Source organism: Mesoplodon bidens, assembly GCF_964165515.1.
Source record: "Mesoplodon bidens genome assembly, contig: HAP1_SCAFFOLD_231, whole genome shotgun sequence".
NCBI classification, from domain to species: Eukaryota; Metazoa; Chordata; class Mammalia; order Artiodactyla; family Ziphiidae; genus Mesoplodon; species Mesoplodon bidens.
Genome location: NW_027671346.1, coordinates 762578 through 768577, shown reverse-complemented (window position 1 = coordinate 768577; position 6000 = coordinate 762578).

Here is a 6000-nt window from a genome sequence, read left to right as displayed (position 1 = left end):
AGGATACCCAGATAGCTGTTAAAACATTACTTCTGGGTGTGTCTGTGGGAGTGTTTCTGGAAGAGATTAGCATTTGAATCAGTGGACCAAGTAAAGAAGATAGTCTTCACCAACATGGGTGGGTGTCATCCAATGGATAGAACAAAGAGGAAGGGCAAATTTGCTCTTTGCTTGAGCTGAGACAGACATCTTCTGCCCTCCAACATCAGCACTCCTGGTTCTAGAGCCTTAGGACTTCGACTGAATTACACACTGGCTTCCCTGGTTCTCCAGCTTGCAGACTGCAGATTGTGGGGCTTCTCAGCCTCCACAGTCATGTGAGCCAATTCCTATAATAAATCTCCTCTCATCTCTCTTTCTCTCTGCGTATATATACATCCTATTGGTTCTTTTTCTCTGGAGAACTCTATTACAACTCCATTTCACATATGGGAATACTGAGGCACAGAGAGTTAATAGCTTTCCCCAAATCTCACAGCTAGTGTGTGGCAGAGCCTCTCTGCAGTCAGCATTCCTTAAGCGGGGTGCCTGCCACCCCTCAGGTAGATTAGTGACTACCCCTTTGAGCTAAGGCCTAACTTCTGGGTTTAACTGAAGGAGCTGGACCTGGAGAAGTCCAGTTTGGAGATGGTTGGAGTTCCTGTCACCCAGGAGCATGAGAAAATCCCTGGAAGAAGAGAGTTTTCTTGAGCTCACGGACAGTAGCGACAACACAAAAGTGGCACATTTTTGAACAGGCGCAAGATTTGTCAAGATAAACTACATCTGCTCTGATTCTTTCCTGGCATCCTTTTTCCTCACTTCCAGTCCTTAAGGAAATTGAAGCAGCTTGTAGTAAGACTTGTTCTTTCCCAGGGCCTCTCGGTCTCCTGTGCAGTTAGTTTGAGTGGGCAAACGTGCACTTTACCACAGGGAAGAGAGAATAGACACTGTTGGAAAATGTGCCTGGTAGCACTTCTAGGAGAGGGGATTTCTCCTCCCTTTCATCACAAATGGTTACCTGGGAGACTCCCTTTTGCCCTCGTATTTCCACCCCCTTTCTGCTCTCTTCTTGGCCTCCTCCCTCACCGTCCTCCATTCCCTCCAAATGACAATCTTGGACACATTTATTGAAGGGTGTCATTACTGTAAGACACTATGTTCCATCTTTCCCTATTTTGCTTCCTGCCATCCTGAAGCACCAGGCTAGTGTTCCCAGTGCATTCTGAGGATACTTAGACTAACGAGGTAAACAGAGGTAGGGAGCCTTGCTTAGGAGTCCTGGCCTTGGCCCCATCTTTCTCTACATGTGAACCAGAGACACACTGATTTCAAAGTGCGTAGGTGTGGGAGCTGGTTATGGCACTTGCCCAGCTGGTTCTTTTTCCCCATTTGGCTGTTGTTCAGGGTGTTTCTGTTCTCCCCTTCAGCAAAGATCCCTGGAGGAGTAGAGAGGGCAGTGACAGGAGCTGTACCTCAGAACCCTTTTCTGAACTTCTGATATCAGGTGGACAGTGTTAAGTAATGCTAACTGGCTGGGGTGAGAGAGGCAAAGGTATGTAGTCCCAACAGAGCCCACAAATGGACTGGCTGTACCTTTGTCAATATTGAATCAAGAGCCATAAAATATTTCATCTTCTCTAATCCAATAATCCCACTGTTGGAACTGTGTCCGAGGAAAGAGTTCAAAGTAAGACAAGATAATTACAAGTATAGCTGGTGCCCAGATCTTAGTTTCTAAATACTGTTATCCATGGATGGGTAACAGAGCCCCTTGGAGAAATCACTCATTCAGATCTGGGGCAGGGAAACCTCTCACTGTCAGTAAGTAAAATGGTGCTCAGAGGATGAAGAGTTTTGGGTGGAGAGGTAGTGAATTCTGCTTTGGCTTGAGTTTGGGGTAGCTGGGAGATACACAGCTGGAGATATTCAGTGGGGGATGCATAGATGTGGATGTGTAGGTCTGTGTAGACATATAGGTATAAATATAGACATGGTGCAAATGGATAATAGGGCCGAATAGTTCCCTACATCACTTTGCAGAAAAATTCTCTCAGATGCTTGGGAACATGCATATTTCTGGGACCCACCTCGGGGAGTAGGACAAACTGCATTTTAAAGTATTCTCCAAATCACAGTTTGTGCACGTATCAGTCTAAGAAATACTTATTTAAAAGATTGTGAAAATGCAAAGAGCCATTATGAGACTGAGAAGATAGAGAAGTAAGAGGTAGCCCTGGATAATGCAGTCCACAGAGCCAAGAAACAGAGTGTTTTACTGCAGAGCCCTGGACCATGTTGCTGAGAGGGCAAAAGAGTTACTACAAGCATAAATGTGAAAAGAGAAGCCATAAAAGAATAGAAGAACATATGGGTAAAATTTTACCTGATCACAAGATAGAGAGTGTTGTAAGCATAAAAGCAAAGGAAGAAAACAAAGTATTGCCACGTTTGACCACATGAATGTTAAATACTTCAGCAGGTGAAAAAAATGAAAAACATTAATATAAGAAATGGGGGGCGGGCTTCCCTGGTGGCGCAGTGGTTGAGAGTGCGCCTGCCGATGCAGGAGACGCGGGTTCATGTCCCGGTCCGGGAAGATCCCACATGCCGCGGAGAGGCTGGGCCCGTGAGCCATGGCCGCTGAGCCTGCGCGTCCGGAGCCTGTGCTCCGCAACGGGAGAGGCCACAACAGTGAGAGGCCCGCGTACCGGAAAAAAAAAAATGGCGGGGGGGGGAAGAAAGGGGGAAATCTTGTAGCATAGAGGTTCAAGTAAAGTAATATCATTAATATATGAAACTTATATAATCCACTCAGGAAACTATGACTATCCTAGTAGAAAAATGAGCAAACACATGAACAGGCAATTCCCAAATGAAATACAATTGTCAATTATATGAAAAAAATGAATATGAAATGCATATTAAAGCAAAAATGAAGTGCCTTTTTTTCCCCAGATTCCCCATATAAGTGACATCATGCAGTATTTGTCTTTGTCTGACTTATTCCACTTCGTATGATGCCCGAAATGCCATTTTTAACTCCTTAAGTTGGCAAATACTGGTACCAAAAAGTGTAGTAATGCTCTGGCCTAGAGAGTCAGGGAAACAAGCAAAGTCCTCCACTGTTAGTAGAATGTATTTGGTGCAATTTTTCTGAAAGGCATTTGGAAGTATATACCAAACATTTGAAAATATTTCTACCCTTCAAAAGCAATTCTTCTTCTAGGAATTTATCTTTCACAGTTATGTAAAAAGATGTTCTTTCCAGTATTACTGGTAATATCAACAAACTGGAAACAATTTGAATGCCCAACAACAGTGATTTGGTTCAATAAATTATGGAAGTCATATAATGCTATATTTTCAAAAGCCTTTACAAAGCGTGCTTTAGTAAAAGGATTCCAAACTTGGGTTCCAGGCAGTAATAGAAGTGAGTGTGAAGTAGGCTGGATATAAAGTGAAGACACGGAGAAAAGAAGAACTATTTCATTTTCCTCTTAGTTCTATCACTTTTTTTTTAAAGAGTGTTAAGTGAAATTATAAACAGCAACTGACGATCTCTGTTGGAGAACAATAGGGAGCAGTGGGGACTGCAGTAAAGGAGGAAGCACAGCCCTATCTCACAGGATCAGCCGAGCTCCATGTGGTTGAACACCCTGTGAGCCAATCAGATCTATTTATTGGCTACCAATTTCCAACCTTTGCTTTCAATTTTTTTTGGCAAGAAAATGTTTATAATTGTTAAGTGAAAAAAAACAGGTTCCACAGTAGTAACTGTCTAATAGTGAATGTAGTATATCATACTATGATATTGAACTGGATAATACTTGTGTGTATTTGTACGTGTGTATGTGTGTACATCTTAATATATGCACAGAAAAAAGCCTGGAAAGAAATAAGCCAAAGTGTGGCTTTATGTAGGCCTTGGTGATCACAAGCTGTTTTAATTGTTTCTTTGACGTCTTTGCATTTTTAATATTTTCCATAACAAATGCCTACACATTATTTTTAAACAGAACCAAACCCACCAACCAAAGTTTCTTTGGAAACACCTAGGCTCAGTTTTGACGTCCAGGGAGAACCTCCCTGGACAGCGCAGATGGAGTCCTCTCGAGCGGCTGTCCTGTCAGCTCTTCCCCTGAAGCGGGGTCTGGTAGCCTGGTTGTCATTGCTGTTATTATTCTATTGTCTTTGAAATGCTCACTGGCTTTTGGCAGCCTTGTGCTCATCACCATTGCCAAGAAGTTTATGCAAGTGTGAGCCAGTGAGAGTTTACCCATTCTAAGTTTTGAAAAAGTTCTATTTCTTCATAGTTAAAGATGTACACTTTTTTTTTTTTTTGTGGTACGTGGCCCTCTCACTGTTGTGGCCTCTCCCGCTGCGGAGCACAGGCTCCGGACGCACAGGCTCAGCGGCCATGGCTCACGGGCCCAGCTGCTCCGCGGCATGTGGGATCCTCCCGGACCGGGGCACGAACCCATGTCCCCTGCATCGGCAGGCGGACTCTTAACCACTGCGCCACCAGGGAAGCCCGAGATGTACCCTTTAATAAAGATAACTATACAAACGTTTACTATCAATTTACTAGGTCCAGTCTGGACCTGGCAGTGTTATTAGTTTAAACAGCATGAATCCCTGTGCTATACTTCAGTTGTTCAAATGTCCTTATGAAAACAGTTATGAAAAAGTTACCATTCATACAGGTACGTGGGCAGTCTTTTTTTTTTTTTCTTCTTTACATGGGCAGTCTTAAACATCAATAAGTTGGCTGTTTTCCCCTGAGCTGGAGAACAGCAACCGATTTACACTTTAGAAGTCAGGCCAGCAAATCTAGAGAAGGCAAATACAGAGTTGCAAACCTGTGAGTGCTTTTATTCCCTTCACAGACTTCCAGAGCAAAATGGATTGCTTTGCAATTGTGAAGGGGAAAAAAGAAAAGAAGGAAAGAATGTGTTGGCTTTGTCTGCCCGTGGTTTGAGTAGAGGGGAATTTTTTTTGTTCTTTTTTGGGTGAAGAGTGGGATCTTAATGGGCGCTGCTAGTCGGCCGAGGCAGCCTCTGAAAGCTCCTCTTGTCAGAGGAGCCCAAGATAGAAGGATCCATTGTTTCCCAGTCTGAAGTTATCACTCTTGCCTTTATCCTTTCTTTTGGGCCTTTTAGTGTTTGCTTTATCAGAATATTTTAATCCCTACTGTGGTGACTGGTGTAATTTATCTCATTAAGCCTCTCCTATTTTCTTCTGTTTACATGACCAATATTATTATGTTTTATAGGGCTTATACCAACAAGCCACTCCTTTGTCCCATTGTTTCAGCTCTAGGCCAAAAATCAACAAATGAAGTTTTATCTTTCCAATCTTGGACCTCACCTACTTGTCATTCAGTTTGTACAGGTTGCATGAAGAGCATGTTCCTTTGAAAACAAAGCAAGGATTCATTTTTATGACCTAAAACCAAACAATTACCTTTCTCAAAAGGTCCTGGTCATCTCTTATAGACTGGCAGAGACTCGCCTTATGAGGTGGAAAAAAAAGCAGATACTTCCTTGTGGGTTGAAAGCCCAAAGTCCCCTAGCAATAACGCCCTGCTCCCTAACTAGTGTATCTTCCATAGTGTATAGAATATCCTAGAAGCAGAGAACCTGAGCACTGGAAGGCACCTAGTGAGGTTATCTCATCCAAACCCCCGCCCTTCAGCAAGACCACACCCAAGCCAGACTGAGCCAGACCAGAGGAGAATCAGTCGTTTTTAAAGGCATATGAAGGAGAGCCTTCACTCAACCAGTCACAAATACCATGTCAGAAAATTCCTTCTCTAAAAAACCAGCCTAATAAAAGCTTTGTCATTTCCTCAGTCACCCTTTTTCTTTTCCAGATTGAAAATAACAGGGTACCATCCTCAGGGAATCAACAACAGTTTAATGAGCAGTAACTTCCTACAAGGCAGTGGTTCTCAGATGTTAGCGCACATCCGAACTGCCTGGAGGCTTATTAAAAACACACATTGCTGGACCCCACCCC